Here is an 18,634-nt window from a genome sequence, read left to right as displayed (position 1 = left end):
GGCACGGCAGAAATCTTCCAATGACTCACCAGGGAGTTGTTGCCGCGTGGACAGGAGGTGCCTGGCGTAGAGTTTGTTGATCGGCCGGGTGGAGTTCTCTTTCAGAAGCACCATGGCCTCACTGTAGTTGGGCGCGTCCCGGATAAGTGGAAAAATATCAGAGCTCAACCGTGTGTACAGGATCTGGAGTTTCTGTGCTTCTGAGGGTTGTTCTGTCGCTGATCCGATGAAGGCTTCAAAGCAAGCTCGCCAGTGGTCGAAGGCCGACGTGGCGTTGTCTGCTTGAGGGTGTAGCTGCAGGTGATCTGGCTTTTTTCTTACTCCATTAGATTGGTGCGGTTCTTTTTCGGGTGTTTTCAATGTGGATCGATGGATACATCGATCCATCGCTGTAAAATCGCTGCTTAATAAATTGATGCACTATCAATTGCGATGAGACGAGAGTAATCGAGGCTTTATTAAGCAGAGATGTGTAGCCTCCTGCAGCTGCTGCCGAAATGGCTGCAGCTCGGTGAGCACACACATTTATACTCCGCCTACTGGGCAGAGCCAGCAGGCAGGGATCTACCCCCGTACCTGTAGTACAGGAGCCTTACCGTATTACTTCTCATATACGTAATATATACAAACAGTGGTGACTACCACAAAACTAACAAGAGCTTCATTGGGAAGGTGTTTTCTCACAGGCTGCTGGAATAGACTGACTGTTAGCTCACCCAAACTGCCAATGATGCCATCAGTACATCATGTGATTGAACTCATAAAGTGACCTTGTTACAGCGAGGAACATAACACTTTCCTCCCACGTTAGGATCGAGGTTCTTGCAATGAAAGACAATATAATATTAACAATCAAAATTTGCAGTACGAACAATTGGCAAATGCAATAGTGCAGACGTTTTGGATGACATTGATTCCTGTGTGGTTGTTGGTGAGCCTCATGCGTCTGCTTTATCATGTTGACTGCAACCGCGGGTGTGTTTGGTTGGGTTTGACATCATCCACTATTGTAGCAATTGGAGCCGTCATGAAATTTGCAGATTGCTCGGTGCCAAAATGTCCTCAACTGAGGTATTGTCTTCCACTGTTGTTTCTGGTATTCTCAAGTTCTCAGGTATGTACAGGTCTTAACTTGGCACAGTTTGTTGCAGGCTCTCGGCTAACTCTGTTTCTGGCAACCTTGTTCCAACAGCTAAAAGTTGGTCACCATATCTTCTCCACACATTGTCCTGAGTTTGAACGACAACAAAACTGGCACCAGCCGCGGAGAAATTCATGATCCGTTAATGGGCTAGTATCGGTGCCACATGGAACCTGAGAGATTCCAATGAAAAGCGGTGCCCGATTCGACAGAGTCGGGACTGCCAATCGAGAGGCTGACAAGTTGCAGCCACGTATTAGCACCCTAATCCCCACACCCACTTACCCCAGCCAACAAGATGGCAGCATGAAGAGCGACACCCTGGTTCGTGGACGCAGAGCTTCAGACCCTGCTGTACGCTGTGGAGGAGAGGTGGGGAACTCTGAACCCCGGGGTTACAGGGAGGCTGCCACCCGCTGCCGTACACGTGGCCTGGGTGCAGGTGGCAGAGGCCGCACTGCCAGGACTGGACAACAGCCACTTTTTCTTACTCCATTAGATTGGTGCGGTTCTTTTTCGGGTGTTTTCAATGTGGATCAAGCACCTTGTCGCCAGTTGCTTTGTGGTATTTTTAAAAGACAGGCTTGCAGACCATGAAGGCACAAACAACAAGAGCTTTATTGGAAAGGTGTTTTCTCACAAGCTGTAAAAGAAATAGACTGACTGTTAGCTCACCCAAACGGCCAATGATGTCATCAGTATGTCACGTGATCAAACTCTTAGAGTGACCTTGTTCCAACTAGGAACAAACATGAATCTACAACAGAGGTGTTCTCCACAGTGTGACCTTATGTCTAACCTGGTACAATGACGCACCAAGATATATGTGCTGGTAGAGGGTGCAGCTGATCGCTGCTCTGCTTTGGTGGCTTCCTCCTCATGATGATCTGGGGGCTGTGCTTTATGTTGGTCCTCCTCATGTTCCTAGATCTGTTGGTACCAATGAAAGAGAGAAAATGGTTTTAGTTCATGAGCAGACGTAACACAAGATTGCATGCCACTCACTGTGAGTGTCAGGATGTCAGAACTCTTGGTATCACCTGTGCTCGGTTACTGGGATAAGCCAATCATCCTTCCCCACAGGAGTGGTCCCCGATCTTCCCAGCCAGCCCAATGGCATCTTCCTTGGATTTGATGAAAAATGTGATGTTGGCCATCCCTCCTCCAGTTTGGGATCTTCTCCTTCTGTTGTGGGCCAGTTTGGACTAGATGAAGACAACAAAAATGAATGTGATGAGAAGGGATGGAGCGGAGGTTGGGAAATATGTTGAGCCCTCCAAGAAGGGCCAGGGATGGAGGGTACACAGCTTGCTAAATGAGATGGTGGTGATGTGACAGTATCCATGAGACAATAAGTGGTGACATGTGACCGCCGCCAATGTGTGTGAAGAGAGAAGACCCCTGAGTGCATGATGTCATGATGAGATTTTGATATTGGAGGGAATTGGAGGTCGCCACACCATGGAAGGATGTGACTCCATTAGAGAGGGTGCAGAAGGGATTCAGCAGGATGCTGCCTGGGCTGGAGTGTATCAGCTCTGGAGAGAGGCTGGTCAGGCTGGGGTTGTTTTCCTTAGTGCAGAGAAGGCCAAGGGGGGAGCCTGATCGGGGTGTACAAAATTATGAGGGTCATAGATAGGAACAAACTTTTCCCATTAGTAGAGGGATCAGAAAGTAGGGCATAAATTTAAAGTAAGGAGCAGAAGACTTAAGGGGATTTGATGAAGAATGTTTTCATCCAGATGGTGGTAAGAAACTGGAACTCGCGGCCTGAAAGGGTGGTAGAGCTAGGAGCCCCCACAACTTTTAAGAAGCATTTAGATGAGCATTTGCAATGTCATAGTATACAACGCTACGGACCGAGTGCTGGGAAATGGGATTAGAATAGAAAGGTGCTTGATGGCTGGCACAGCCATGATGGGCTGAAGGGCCTAGCCTGTGTGCTGTATAACCCTATGGGCGTGATTCTCTGGCCTTGTTTCACTCGAGCTAGAGCACAACGAGGCCGGTGAATCGGAGGAGCGGCCTAAACCGAGAACCGTGGCGGGCGCCAAATCGTTCGCGATGCAACCGGCCAGCTCCAGTAGGCGAAATCGGGATCCCGCCATAGCGTGACGAGAAACAAATTATCACCACCTAAGCCCTGTTTCCTTACAATTAACGGGAGCCACCCCACACAGCCATCGGTCTCCCATGATCCAGTGGCCTCCCCAGCAAGTGGTCACGTTGGTAGTACCCCTGTTGAAAAAGATGAACATGGCGGATGGACTGCTGCAGGGAGCCGAGGAGGTGAGCAGCTATCTTCACTCACAGGCAGTGAGCCCAGGGGCACTGGGTTGGTGGGGGTGCAACCACAGTTGGGGGTGGCCCACTATTGGGGACAGGAGGTCTCAGGACTGGGGCAGGGGAGAGGGGTTCCACTGCGGGGGGTGGGGTCGATCGTGAGTGGGTCGTCCATGCCAATCCCTGGACCATGTGTTCCCGTTCGAGGGGCAAACCTGGTCCCTGCCTGTTTGCCCAATGATCAGCCATAACTCCCAATGCCCACAGAGGTCTCTGGCCGTGCGGCTGAATGCTAATAGGGAATTGGCAATCATGGTTAAGTGTGCTCTTCACATATCCCAAGTGGATCCCCTTGGGTGGGCGGGCCATGTAGCATTTGGGAGTCATTGATTTGCATCCTAATCACACCTTGATGCATGGACACTTTGCTTGAACACTGCGGGAGGCAGCACCTTAGACGTAGCGGGCAAACTTCGATCACCTAGGGGATGGGCCCTGGGCATATTTCTGTGCCCGGGTGTGCATGGGCAGGGCATGTCGGGCAGAATGTGGAGTGGGGGGGCAAGTCTGGGGGATGTGGAATTGGTGGTCGGCCCGCATCATGGAAGAAAGAGCCAGAGGCGTCATACTGATTATGGTGAGGGTATTTTAATGTTCCTTGTACAAGTGCACACCACTGCCCCACCCTTCCAATGGTGCCTCCCCACTGTCCCCACCTTCCCATACCTCTGCCCCCTCCCCCAAATATACATTCCACACCTTATCTCCCACCTGCCCCCACCCCCAAGTGCCCTCTCAGTGATCCTCTGCAGGCTTGGCCTTCCTTGCTCTATTGCTACATGCAGGTGTATCCCCAGGATGCACATCTGAGGTGGCGGCAGCCAGCTGCTTACCACGTGCCATGGCCTTCGCTATCCCTGGTGGACATCCTCTGGGGACTCTGGGTTCAGTGGGCTCCGGCACACTTGACGGTGGCATATACACAGTTGTGTCGCTCTTTTCCGGATGCTGGCTGCGAGAAGTGGCCTCATCAGAGGGGGAGCTGGTGATCAACGTCGCAACTCCATGGGACGGGACCGGGTTGCCGCCCTGCGCCCCCTCCTCCCACTCAGTGCCCATAGGGCCCTGGGGTTCACCTCGGAACGGCAGGGCAGGTGGATTGAGCTCCAACTGACCCTGCATCGTCTGGACTGCCAGATCTGGCGCTTCCCCAATGTCTGCACCATGGTGACGACGCCCTTGCCGATTCTCCGCAGCTCCTCCGCCATTCCCATCTGATACCAGGACATGTCCCTCAGTGCCTCAGCAAGGTCAGCCTGGTACTGGGTCACGTCCCAGCGAGTCGAATATTCTGCCGAGGCCCTCAGCCATGGCCGTCGCCGACTACGCCACGCCTTGGAGACTTCCACTAATGCTGCTGACATCTTGCACCAGGCTCTCCATTGTAGTTGCCATTCCTAACAGTTGGCCTCAGTGCCACATTGCTGGTGACATTTCCTGTACCCATAGCCTTTGGAACTCCTCCAATTGGCTACGAACATGCTGGAGTGTCACTGACATCTCCCTCTGAATGCCCCGGCTGCTCCCTAACGTCTCCATCAGCTCTGGAATAGTATGCTCAGCATCTGGCTGGGACCCAACTGGGTCCTGGGATCCAGCAGACCTCCCACAGCTGTCTCACCTGGCTGTTCATGCCTCCACCTGATGTGCATTAACGAGTGTGTGGTGCTCACCAGATTGTGCCCCAGAAGCCTGTTCACTAACGTTGCTCACCAAGGGGCGTGTCTCTGTGCTGGTGGAGGGTGGGAATGACAGCTGTGACGCTTTAATTGTGGCATCCTCAGAGCTCTCCTCCGAGGTGGTCACATAGGAGGTAGGAGAGGGGGGCCACTCCGGGATGGGCCGGCGCTGGCGGCTGGAGGACCTGCAGGAGAATGAACACGTGGTCAGTGGGAGGGATGGGGCAGTCTGTACGACAATAACAATTCACGCTGGACAGGTCCTCCGGGTGGGGCCCGGTGGATCCTCACCTCTGCAGCGTGCACCGACCTCCTCACTGGTGACTGCTCTGTCCTCGGCCACCCCTGTAACCTCCAGGGCACGTTCCTCAAAGGTCGTGGGGATTCTTATATCCGGCACCCCTCCGCCAGTCTGGGGCCCCCTCCTGGCGATTGTGGGAAAGCTTCTCCTGCGGAGACAGAGTTAGCCACATGTGCAGTTCACCATGGTGTGGGGGGTGGTGGTGTGAAGGAAGGTATGTGGGGTGGGTGCAGGGAGGGGTGGGGTGAAGGGAGGGTTGAGGCGAAGGGAGAATTGGGGGGGGTGAAGGGAAAGGGGGGATGAAGGGAGGGGGTAGGTGAAGGGGTGTGAAGGGAGGGGGGAAGGGTGGGTTGGGAGCAAATGGAGGATTGGGGTGGCTGGTCACGTGGGGTTGTTGTATTACTGTTTGTAATATGTTGTTACTCTTTGCTTTACTTCCAGAATGATCTGATGGTTAGATTTCACAGAAATTACCAATCTTCAATTCAAAGCAAAATAGGTTTAATGAATAACGAGTTAAATACTAATGAATTTGTTCAGTCTTCAGAACTATCACTAATAATAAAGTAAATCAGAATAAGGATTAACTGTATTTAACTATAAGAATTAACTAAGCTATATATCTCTCTAACTGCTGTCTAGTCACTCCTGGTTCGAAGAGGGGGAGGATCTTCCAGGTTGACATATTTATATCTGAAACTCGTGCTGCCATCTAGTGGTTGTCTTACTCTATGATGCAGTTGTTAACCCTTCATATACTAGCCTATATACATATCACTACAGGGGTGGGAAGGTTTGGGGTGGGGGGGGGTGGGGGGCGGTGTCAACTCACGCATGTGACCCAATGTAGGTCGTTCACCTTCATCACGCTTCCTGAGCTGATGGCCACTGCCACTTCATCCCAGGCAGCATTGGCTTCCCTGTGGCTCACCCTCCAGGACCCTTGGGGGAACAGGACATCCCTCCTGGCTTCCACTGTGTCTAGGAACCTCCCCAGGTCCGTGTCTCCAAATCGTGGGGCCAGTCGTCTTGGCACCATGGCTGCAAGCTGAGTGGGGTTAACTGAGTTGTTTACGTGCTTCTCGACCCTTGTTAGCGGGGGACTGGTAAACGTGGCCCTGGCGAGTCGGCTGGCGAGCCTTCATTTGTGGCGTGAAGCCTGTGGGGCCTCGTTAAGTGGACCAATTAACATTGTATTTTATTGCCGGCCTCACCGGGAAGCTCACTACCACACTTAGAAATCTTTCCGGAGAATCGCGCCCTATGACTTACCCTGGCGGAGTGGCTGAGATAATTCATCTTCTCCCTGCACTGGATCGCATTCTGGGGGCAGGTGCAAGCCTCGCTGGCCTGCTCTGCAATGGCCTCCCATGCCGGAGGGGTGGGGCTGGTTTGGGTTTTCAAGCTTTTCCTGAGGTAAAGAGTGCTGCCATCTAGTGGTTGTCTTACTCTATGATATTCCCTTACCAGCCTCCCCAAACAGGCGCCGGAATGTGGCGACTAGGGGCTTTTCACAGTAACTTCATTTGAAGCCTACTTGTGACAATAAGTGATTTTCAGAGCTCCCTATTCTCTTCTTAACAATGATGTGGTAACTTTGGGTAAGTTCTCCAAGGCGGCCTTCAGGACCCACGACAACGCAGAATCGCCGAGCAGAAACTTATAGTCAAGTTCCGCACACATGAGCACGGCCTCAACCGGGACCTTGGATTCATGTCGCATTACATTCACCCCCCACCATCTGGCCTGGGCTTGCAAAATCCTACCAACTGTCCTGGCTTGAGACAATTCTCACCTCTTTAACCTGGGGGTACCCCTCTCTCTGGATCTGTAAAGACTTAATTAGCTGCAAATGCTCGCATTCAAAGCATCGTCTTGCATCTTTGACTTTGTCTGTATATATGTTTCTGGAACCTACCTCTTCATTCACCTGAGGAAGAAGCAGTGCTCCGAAAGCTAGTGATTTGAAACAAACCTGTTGGACTTTAACCTGGTGTTGTAAGACTTCTTTCATCTTAACAAGAAGCAGGATACAGCCTTCTACTGCTGCAAGGCAGCCATCCCTGTGGATCTCCTGGAGACAGCTGGGCTGGAGAGAGTGAAATGTTTGTGCTCGGACAGCAGTTAAATATGATGCCCTGACCTTTAACCCTGTTAGGTAATGGTAGGGAAGACAAATCACTTCCCGATCCGCCATCTGATTCAGAGACATACTCACCTGTACATAATTGAAGAGCTTCCGAACCCGGAATCGGGCACAATTTCCTGTCATTCCAACCAATGGAAAATGAGCTACAGAACCTCCTCCATCACCACTTAGCTTCAAAAACTGAAAATTCCACCCAATATCCTTCATAAAATCTATTGGAAAACATCGCAATAAAAGTTAGGAAATGACCAATTAATTCTTACATTTTATCAATATTGCAAATATACAAGCGCCTGCTGATTATCAATAAAACTTTAAATGGGATTTTCTTCAAAATGTTAGCAAATAAGCCACCCTATGCAGTTGTTTTAATTGTCAGGGAATGCATCAAAGAATAGTTAAACAATGAGGTGATTGAGCAATTGTTCCCCTTTATATGCACTTTGGGAAGGAAGTAAAGGCATTCGAGAGGGTGCCAAATAGATTCATGAGAATGGTTCCAGGGTTGAGGAACTTCATTCACGTGGGGAGATTGGCGAAGTGGGGTCTTCCTTGGGGAAGAGAAATTTAAGAGGAGATTTGACAGGAGTGTGCAAAATCATGAGAACATAAGAACATAAGAACTAGGAGCAGGAGTAGGCCATCTGGCCCCTCGAGCCTGCTCCACCATTCAATGAGATCATGGCTGATCTTTTGTGGACTCAGCTCCACTTTCCGGCCCGAACACCATAACCCTTAATCCCTTTATTCTTCAAAAAACTATCTATCTTTATCTTAAAAACATTTAATGAAGGAGCCTCTACTGCTTCACTGGGCAAGGAATTCCACAGATTCATAACCCTTTGGGTGAAGAAGTTCCTCCTAAACTCAGTCCTAAATCTACTTCCCCTTATTTTGAGGCTATGCTCCCTAGTTCTGCTTTCACCCGCCAGTGGAAACAACCTGCCCGCATCTATCCTATCTATTCCCTTCATAATCTTATATGTTTCTATAAGATCCCCCCTCATCCTTCTAAATTCCAACGAGTACAGTCCCAGTCTACTCAACCTCTCCTCGTAATCCAACCCCTTCAGCTCTGGGATTAACCTAGTGAATGTCCTCTGCACACCCTCCAGTGCCAGTACGTCCTTTCTCAAGTAAGGAGACCAAAACTGAACACAATATTCCAGGTGTGGCCCCACTAACACCTTATACAATTGCAGCAGAACCTCCCTAGTCTTAAACTCCATCCCTCTAGCAATGAAGGACAAAATTCCATTTGCCTTCTTAATCACCTGTTGCACCTGTAAACCAACTTTTTGCGACTCATGCACTAGCACACCCAGGTCTCTCCGCACAGCAGCATGTTTTAATATTTTATCATTTAAGTAATAATCCCTTTTGCTGTTATTCCTACCAAAATGGATAACCTCACATTTGTCAACATTGTATTCCATCTGCCAGACCCTAGCCCATTCACTTAGCCTATCCAAATCCCTCTCCCAGAGAGACCCAGACAGAGTAGACAGGGAGAAACTGTTCCAAGCTCTTCAATTCTGTACAGGTGAGTATGTCTCTGAATCGCATGGCGGATCAGGAAGTGATTCGTCTTCCCTACCATTACCTAACAGGGTTAAAGGTCAGGGCATCATATCATGATCTAATGTACAGCCTGAGAGAGTGGTGGAGGCAGATTCCAGCATGGGTCTCAAAAGAGAATTGGATAATTACCTAAAATTAAAATTAAATTCATAGCTACAGGGAATCGTTGGGGAGTGGGACTGGCCAAGTTGCCCTTGCAAGGAACCACCATGAACACAACAGGCTGAATGGTCTCCCTCTGTATTCTAATTCTGGAGTGTGATGGAATATTCTCCACTTGATTCAGCTCCAACAGCACTCAAGAAGCACAACCATTCAGGATCCCACAGCCTGTTTGATCGACATTCCACCTACCTCCTTAAACTACATTCACCTAGGCAAGTGGAGAATATTCACTCACACACTTGAATTGTGCTTTGTAGATCATTGGCAGACTTTGGGGAATCAATGAGGTGAGTTACTTGCTGCAGAATTACAAGCCTCTGAAGTTTCTAGGCAATGGTAATCAAGGTGTTTATGGTGGGGTATTCAGTCATGGTAATGCCATTGAGTATAATAATAATAGCTTATTGTCACAAGTAGGCTTCAAAGGAGTTACTGTGAAAAGCCCCTAGTTGCCACATTCCAGCACCTGTTTGGGGAGGCCGGTACAGGAATTGAACCCGCGCTACAGACCGTGTTCTGCATTCAAGCCAGCTGTTTGGCCCACTGTGCTAAACCAGCCCCTTTATCAAGGGAATATCAAGGGAGATGCTTAGATTCTCTCTTGGAGATGGTCATTACTTGGCACTTGTGTGGCATGAATGTTACTTTTCGAATAATAGCCCAAACGTGAATGCTGTCCAGGACTCACTGCAAAAAGACATGGGGCGGGATTCTCCGACTCACCGCCGGGCCGGAGAATCGCTGGGAGGCGGCGTGAATCCCGCCCCGACGCTGGCTGCCAGATTCTCAGGGCCGGTTTTTCAGTGGGGGCGGGAATCGCGTTGTGCCGGTCGGGGGCCATTGGCAGTGGCTCCCCCAGCGATCCTCCACTCCGCGATGGGCCGAGTGGCCGCCGTTTTCGGCCAGTCCCGCCGCCGTAAATCAAACAAGGTCCTTACCGGCGGGACCTGGCTCTGCGGGCGGCCTGCGGGTTGTGGTCCACGGTGGCTTGGCCCGCGATCGGGGTCCACCGATCAGCGGGCAGGCCTGTGCCGTGGGGGCACACCTTCCCTCCGCACCAGCTGCTGTAACGGTTCGCCATGCCGGCGCAGAGAAGAACCCCCCTGCGCTTGCGCTAGGATCACGCCAGAACACGCTGGCGCTCCTGCGCTTGCGCCGGCTGGCGGAAGCCCTTCGGCGCCGGTTGGCACAGCGCCAACCCCACTGGCGCTGGCCTAGCCCCTGAAGGTGCGGAGGATTCCGCACCTTCCGGGCGGCCCAACGCCTGAGTGGTTCACTCCACTCCTCGGCGCCGGTCCAGCCCGCCCCGCTTGATAGCGGAGAATCCTGGCCTTGGAGTGCTTTGGTATCTGCAAAGTTGTTAATGGCGCTGCACAATGTGCAATCATCAGCAACCATCCCCACTTCTAACCTCATAATAAAGCAATTGAAAATGGTTGAGCCCAGGACAAGACTCTGTGTAATTCCTGCAGTGAGGTCAGGGACTGAGAAGATTGACCTGCTGCAATCAAGCCATCTTCTTTTGTGCCAAGTATGACTCCAATCAGTGGAGAATTTTTCACCAGCTTACCAGTGACTTTAATTTTGTCAGGGCGCCTTGATGTTACACTCAGTCAAATGCTGCCTTGATGTCAAGGACAGTCGCTCACACCTCACCTCCTGAGTTCAGCTCTATTGTCCATATTTGACCCAAGGCTGCAATGAGGTCAGTGGTTGAGTGGCCCTGGCAGAACCCAGACTAAGCGTCAGTGAGCAGGTTGTTGCTGCATTAGTGCCGCTTGATAGCACTGTTGATGACCCCTTCCATCACTTTAATGATGTTGAAGAGTAGTCTGATGGGGCGGACATTGGCCGCGTTGAATTTGTCTTGTCTTTTTTTGACAAGACATACCTGGGCTAGTTTCCACATTATCGGATAGATGCAAATGTTGTAGCTGTACTGGAACAACTTGGATAGGGGCATAGCAAGTTTTGGAGCAAAAGTCCCCAGTGCTGTACCATTGCCAGAATGTTGTCAGGTATTTTGCTGTATCCTGTGTCTTTTACCATTTCTTGACATTACATTGTGTGAATCAAACTGGCTAAAGATTGGCATCTGTGCTGGGGACCTCAGGAGGAGGTAGATATGGATCATCTGTTTGACACTCCTGGTTAAATATGGTTGCAAATGCTTCAGTCTTTTGTACAGATGATAGACTCCCCAATCATGAGAATATTTGTGGAGCCTCTTCCTCCTGTTAGCTGCGTAACTGTCTACCGTTATTCACAACTGGACATGATAGGACTGCGCAGCTTGGTTGTGATTCATTGGTCGGGGGTTGGTTAATTCCACCTATTTTTCATGGCTGAACCAGGGGTGGGATTGTCCGATCCCGCTGCAGTGAATGGGAGATTTGGCTGAACGCCAAATTCTCCGTCCTTGCTGGCAGTGATAGTGAACCAGTCTCACAACAGTGAATTCCAGCCGTGCCAGACCCTCACCGCCGCTGCCTGTCCTCCATAATCCGGTGCGATTCCGCTATCTAACCGCTCGCGCGGATTTGAGCCCAGCGCGATGTTGCCGTTCGATCGCACCCGAAGAAATAGAAATGAAAAATGTTAATAAACAATGAGCCAAACCCAGCAAGATTTTGACGAAACTAAATGGGGATCTCAGTCGGTTGTGTAACCTTCTCTTACTATTCAGAAACTAATAATGACTTCAATTCAGTGCAGTTAGTTGATAAAGCTCCGTTTTAATGTCCTAATCACGTGGCCCACTTAAGAATGTTGAATGTGAAGATAATTAAAACCTTGCAATATGTTCTGCATTCCGAACTAACCCACGTGAATATTTATTCCAGAGGCTATTAAGGAAATGAATAATCCTCGTGAGATACAAATGAAAAAATATTTGAAAATGGGCGGACATGTAGGACAACCTTCATATGATGAATATCTGCCTGGAGCAAGGCACATATTTATAGTTAGCAAACAGCAGACGGAGGCACACACAGATATCTCCACGTGGTCATGATCCTTGTTTCTCGCGGCTCCAACAGACCCCTGGCAAAGTTATGACAGGCGGACACAAAATAGTTTTATGGGGTACAATCCTGAATGATTTTCCTCTCAAAACACACCACCCTAGCACACACTGAAGAAGCGAACACAATCATAATGCTTGAAATAAAGAGCCTTTTCCCAGGAGTAAGAATATTAGCAGCTCCTATTGGTAAGTAGTGCTTGCCTCATGCCAAAATGGGGGGGAAATTGACTATTTAATGTCCTTGGCATCAATGTTCGAGATCTGGGGCTCCAACAACAATAAGTATTTTTTAGCGCCTTTAGAATAATGAATTCCTCAGGCACTTCACAGAAATACTGTAGAGCAAACCAGGGCTCCGAACCACATACGGGAATTTTAGGCAAGCTGGGCAAAAGCTTGATCAAACAGGTATAAGCGGGGAAGAGAGGTAAAGAGGGGAAGTGGTTTACAGAGGGGGATTCCAGATTTTAGGGCTCAGGGACCACCTCCAATGATGGAGCAACTCAGCAAATGCTCACTTATTCAGACATAAATGAGTTGTATGGAAGTGTTTTTAAATTAACGACATGCAAATGTGGCAAGAATGTGAAGCATTCACCACTACCTGCCGACAAAGTAAACAAGACAATTTGAATGCCTTCAACTATATCCGGGACCCAACTTCCTCAGGATCGCAAAATAAGTAGGTGGCACGGTGGCACAGTGGTTAGCATTGCTGCCTCACAGCGCCAGGAACCCGGGTTCAATTCCACCCTTGGGTCACTGTCTGTGTGGAGTTTGTACTTTCTTCCCGTATCTGCGTGGGTTTCCTCCAGGTGCTCCGGTTTCCTCCCACAGTCAGGTTAGGTGGATTGGCCCTGCTAAATTGCTCCTTAGTGTCCAAAAGGTTAAGTGGCGTTACGAAGATAGGGTGGAGGTGTGGGCCGAAGTAAAGTGCTCTTTGTGAGGGTCGGTGCAGACTCGATGGGCCGAATGGCCTCCTACTGCACTGTAGTGATTCTATGAAGTCTCTGAATCGCCACCTACAGCTTTCCTATTGGTGCTTCAAGAGGCCGAAAATCGATCTCAGGGCACCACTATGAAATTGTGAGCAATTTTGCTTACAGCTTTCATCCTTGGCAAATTCACCAAAACGTAATCTTAGTACAGAGTTGAATATTGATCTGGGTGCAGTTGCCATCACAATCCATTGGTTGATGGATAAGGCTGACATTTCATTCCATCCCTTTTTCTCTGCATAATCAATTGTGTAGCTTTTATAGATGTTACAGTTCCAATTATTTGTCAAATGAGGAAGTAATGGGATTTTTCGGTAGTAATTGTCGAATTTAAAATTGTCATCGAAAATTTGAAAATCGCTGACGTCCGAGCATCTTATTCCTTTAGTATTAACGATATTGGTCTTGAGTTTTCAGGACGAGCTCTACAGTGGTCTTAGAGGTGGGCAGTGTCGTAGGGAGCCTTCCACAACTGGCAGGTACCACTGTATATACTGGATACAAGAATAATATTCTGAATTAATATACAGGAAGTACTCGTTTTATGTTGCTCTGATTTAAGTTGATTTCTATAAAAGTGGTGTTTGTTTTAAGACTTGCTCCCCCAGAGTTAAATTCCGATTTCTACCCTCGCATTTCTCGCATCATCGCGTTCCGCGTGTCATCGTGCAGCGCGCCTCGGCTCCCTTCAGCCAACGTCAGGCCCTGTCAGGTCAGCGCCATTGTTTAGCAGTGTGGCATTCGAGGCAACATCGATTTTTAAAAAGAACAACAGAGGCATTCGAAGCCAGAGTTTATTGAGTTTTGCAGTTTTGCCATGGGCAAGACTTTTAAATCACTTTTACATATGAGCGAGTAACACCGGGAGGCTTTTGAGGCTATGTCCGGAAGATGTGTCTGGTTTTACGATGGAAAAGCTGGTGCCGTCCCCGCACCGATGCTCCGGCCGATGAGGGATAGCAGACGCACCACATAAAACCCCCAGCCTCCACAAAATAAACGGCCGGAGAATTGCCGGGTCCGTGGCTATGCATGCGCACAGCGACAACCTGCAGCTGTCATGCCGTTCAACATGACGTCAACTATATCCGGATCTGGCCTGCTAGATAGTGTCCCCCTGGATACCCTCTCGTCACCCCCTGACTGCCCCCCGTCAGTCCCCCCAGCTCTCGATGAAGCCCTCCCGGCCAGCAGCACGGCTGCCGCTAGCAGGGCTTCCACAAAACTGAGAGCATGCATCCTCTGCGCCGTTGGGAACTCGGCCCATCGGGAGTGGAGTATCGGGGGAGGACCATCAGAAAATGTCCTGAGGCCGCCCCAACGGCGTGCGGCGTATTCCTCGATGACACGGTTTTGGAGGGGGCAGAGTATCCAATTCGGTCGTAACCAGGGATTCTCCGCCCCATCGCCAATTACGATATCAGCGTGGGGCAATGGAGAGTCCCGCCCACCATAGTTGGTGGTGGTAGTCCTGCTGCTGTAAGGAAAAGCCGTTAGCCTAGCGAAGAAATTGGATGTTTTAAAACATCTTGGGGCTGGAGAACGACCAGTCGATAGTGCTAGAGTGCTTGGGCTACCCGTTAAGGTGCAACAGCCAGGTCTTACCCAAGCAGACAGGTCTAGCACCCAGGCTCCAAGTCATTTGAAGCCACCTCCGCCGAAACACTTTAGAGATTTCCCAACTCACTGAGCCAGAGTAGAAGCGAGTCATCCCGGAATCAGGGACTGTCACTCCTGTCATTCTTGTTTAATTTATTGATATTTTTGTTCTATTTAATAAAGAGTAAAATTGGGGGAGGAGGCATGTCTATTCAATTGCTTCTGATTGATGACATGACCATTCTATTTTCCACCTTAAAAAATTAATTCTACTCACAGTTAGCCTCAAGAGGGAGCTGCACGTGGGTTTTCTGGGTCAGCTAGCTTATTTCCTCATTGTGAATCCATTGTGTAAGACCTGCGCAAAAGCAATGTTTTGTAAAGGGCAATGAAGAGTCCACACTGAGTTGTTAGAGTAAAACGAAACTTACTTTGTTTAACCCTTAACTATTATGTACAGCTCCAGGAGTTCCCTACTGCGTCTTCTCTCGTCAGTGCCTTACTGGCCGACTCTATTTATACAAGATCAAGTGAACATTGTTCAGGCGCCCCCCGCCCCCTTATCGGGGGAGCTCAAATTCTGCAACTCCACAGGGTAGACCTGCAAAAGACCTGTGTGGGTTGTGTAGTGATCTTTACATGGGTATGTACAGAAGGGGCTGATGGGAAATGGAAAGACCATTAGGGGGCAGCACTGGCGAGTATAAAGGGGGAAGCAAGCAGCCCTCAAGGCTCTTTGGCTGATTAGTCTGTGAGGAGAACAAAGGCAGAGATTTAGCTCAGTGCTGCTAGTGTGGTCAGGCCTAGTTTATAGTCTATAGAAAAGTTGGAACCTTTCTACCAGTACAGTTCTTAAAGTAAGAGCTCACGCAGTTATTTAAGTAATGTTACTCAATAAACTTTATGTAAAACTTCTGGATGACTTCGAGCCTTGAGTAGCACGTGTCACCTGCCATACAGGTAACAAAACAGGTTGTAACATAGTGTGAGCTGTTAAGTTGCCCGGAAACCTTTTTTGCAACTTTTAGAAACTGTGGGTCTGTCTCCGGCAGCAGATTGACAAATATCTCAGCTCTTGGTCACAGGCTTCCCAGGAACTCAGCATTCATAGGCCCAAACCTGCAGCTGAACAACAATAAGGTATATTTCTAAATGATCTGAAGCAGCCTTTAACATAATACAGCCTGCGGCACTTCACAGGAGTTTCATTCCACAAAATATGACATTGAGCCACAAAACTAGATATCTCAGGTGACCAAAGTTTTAATCAGGAAAATCAGTTCCAGGGAGTGTCTAAAAGGAGGAAAGTAATTAAGAGACAGACTGGTGCAAGGAGGGAATTCCAGAGCTTGTGATCTATGCAATTGAAGGTGTAGTCATCAAAGGTGGAGCAATTAAGACTGGGGATGTTCAAGAGACAGGAATTAGAGAACCGCAGAGAGCTCAAAAGGGTTGTGGGGCTGGAGGAGATCAACAGAGATAGGGAAGGACTTGAAAACAAGGATGAAAATCTTAAAATTAAGGGATTGCTTGGCTGGGAGCTACTGTCAGTCAGCGAGCACCAGGGTAATAGATGAACAGGGATGGCGTGTGTTAAGCAAGGATGACCTCAAATTTATGGAAGCTAGTGAGAGACCAGGCAGAAGTGCTTTGAAACAGTCAAGTCCAGAGATAACAAAGGCATGAATGAAGATTTCAACAGCAGATGAGCTGAGGCAGGGATGACGTCGTGGGATGAGACAGAGATGGAAATCTTAGCGGTGCGAATATGTGGTTGGAAGGTCATCTCTAAGATGAACAGATTTGGACTATTGCCAGAGTGACGGATGGAATCAATAGTTAAGATACCTCACAAAATTGTATTTCTGATATAAATCTCATTGCACCTTAATTCTATAGTTCACATTAATGCAATAAAATGTTGTCCCTTGTCTGCATAGACCATCATGTTTATTGGTGCAGGGGTCAGCTATGTGATCAGTAAAGTGACAGTGGCGCAAAGCTTACTAGGATCGGAACATTTACGCTATTATCCACTGCTTGAAACTAATTTCAATTTTCCTCTTGCAAAAGACAAAGAGCAATAAACTTTAGGACCTGGATTTTCCCCCAGTATCCTGCCTAACCTTGGGAACAGTAGGAAATGTTGGCAATGAGGCATTAGCCTCCCCACCTCAACCTTAATCTTCCTCCTCTGTCCCTAGCAGATTGACTGCTGCTTCCCCACTCTTACATGTATATGGCAGGGAGGTGGACTATCGCAATCTGTCCCCACATTCCAATTCCACTGGTGCCCCAAAAGGACCTGGCAATAGTTACTATGGCGGCAGCATAAGACACCGTACTGTCATTTTGGAGGACACTTCTCTTTCTCGATCGTCCTTAAGCCTCTAACATTATGTTTGACCTCTATTCTTCGGTCCTAACTCACCCCTTTAGCCTGGGTTTCACCTCTATTTTGTGTGAGAGCCGTGACCCCATTGCAACAGCATCTGAATCCTCCCGGTTGGTCGTGGGAACCCCCTCCCTCCCACCCCATTACTCGCTGACAGGAATTTTATCAGCAATCTTGTGGGTATTAACAATCCTAACTTGGGAAAATTAGCTGGAGACGAGGCAGCAAGTGAAAGTCTTGGGCCAACCTCGCTGGGGGAGGGGGAAAGAAAATCCACTTCTGGGCAAGGGTGGGTAGAAGAAAGTTCTTATTAAAGTTTAGAATCTGAACAGATGTTTCCCTGAATTGCACAACTTCACCACAGAACGAAAGCCAGAGACAGATAGAACATAGAACATAGAACAATACAGCGCAGTACAGGCCCTTCGGCCCACGATGTTGCACCGAAACAAAAGCCATCCAACCTACACTATGCCATTATCATCCATATGTTTATCCAATAAACTTTTAAATGCCCTCAATGTTGGCGAGTTCACCACTGTAGCAGGTAGGGCATTCCACGGCCTCACTACTCTTTGCGTAAAGAACCTACCTCTGACCTCTGTCCTATATCTATTACCCCTCAGTTTAAAGTTATGTCCCCTCGTGCCAGCCATATCCATCCGCGGGAGAAGGCTCTCACTGTCCACCCTATCCAACCCCCTGATCATTTTGTATGCCTCTATTAAGTCTCCTCTTAACCTTCTTCTCTCCAACGAAAACAACCTCAAGTCCATCAGCCTTTCCTCATAAGATTTTCCCTCCATACCAGGCAACATCCTGGTAAATCTCCTCTGCACCCGCTCCAAAGCCTCCACGTCCTTCCTATAATGCGGTGACCAGAACTGTACGCAATACTCCAAATGCGGCCGTACCAGAGTTCTGTACAGCTGCAACATGACCGCCCGACTCCGGAACTCAATCCCTCTACCAATAAAGGCCAACACTCCATAGGCCTTCTTCACAACCCTATCAACCTGGGTGGCAACTTTCAGGGATCTATGTACATGGACACCTAGATCCCTCTGCTCATCCACACCTTCAAGAACTTTACCATTAGCCAAATATTCCGCATTCCTGTTATTCCTTCCAAAGTGAATCACCTCACACTTCTCTACATTAAACTCCATTTGCCACCTCTCGGCCCAGCTCTGCAGCTTATCTATATACCTCTGTAATCTGCTACATCCTTCCACACTATCGACAACACCACCGA

General features: G+C 48.9%; 1 long non-coding RNA gene across 1 annotated transcript; it reads right to left on the bottom strand.

Moving 5' to 3' along the window:
* Positions 1-1,741: 1,741 nt before the first annotated feature.
* Positions 1,742-15,567, bottom strand: LOC140428736 (uncharacterized). Its single transcript, XR_011948844.1, has 4 exons — positions 15,416-15,567; positions 15,262-15,342; positions 2,182-2,346; positions 1,742-2,071 (listed from the first exon to the last, which is right to left on the bottom strand). It is a non-coding gene; the product is annotated as an uncharacterized lncRNA (long non-coding RNA).
* Between the last annotated feature and the right edge of the window lie 3,067 nt (positions 15,568-18,634).

The sequence above is a fragment of the Scyliorhinus torazame genome, chromosome 8 (genome assembly GCF_047496885.1).
Source record: "Scyliorhinus torazame isolate Kashiwa2021f chromosome 8, sScyTor2.1, whole genome shotgun sequence".
NCBI lineage: Eukaryota > Metazoa > Chordata > Chondrichthyes > Carcharhiniformes > Scyliorhinidae > Scyliorhinus > Scyliorhinus torazame.
The sequence above is the reverse complement of the archived record's forward strand: the minus strand, read 5'-3'. Positions and strand labels throughout refer to the sequence as shown.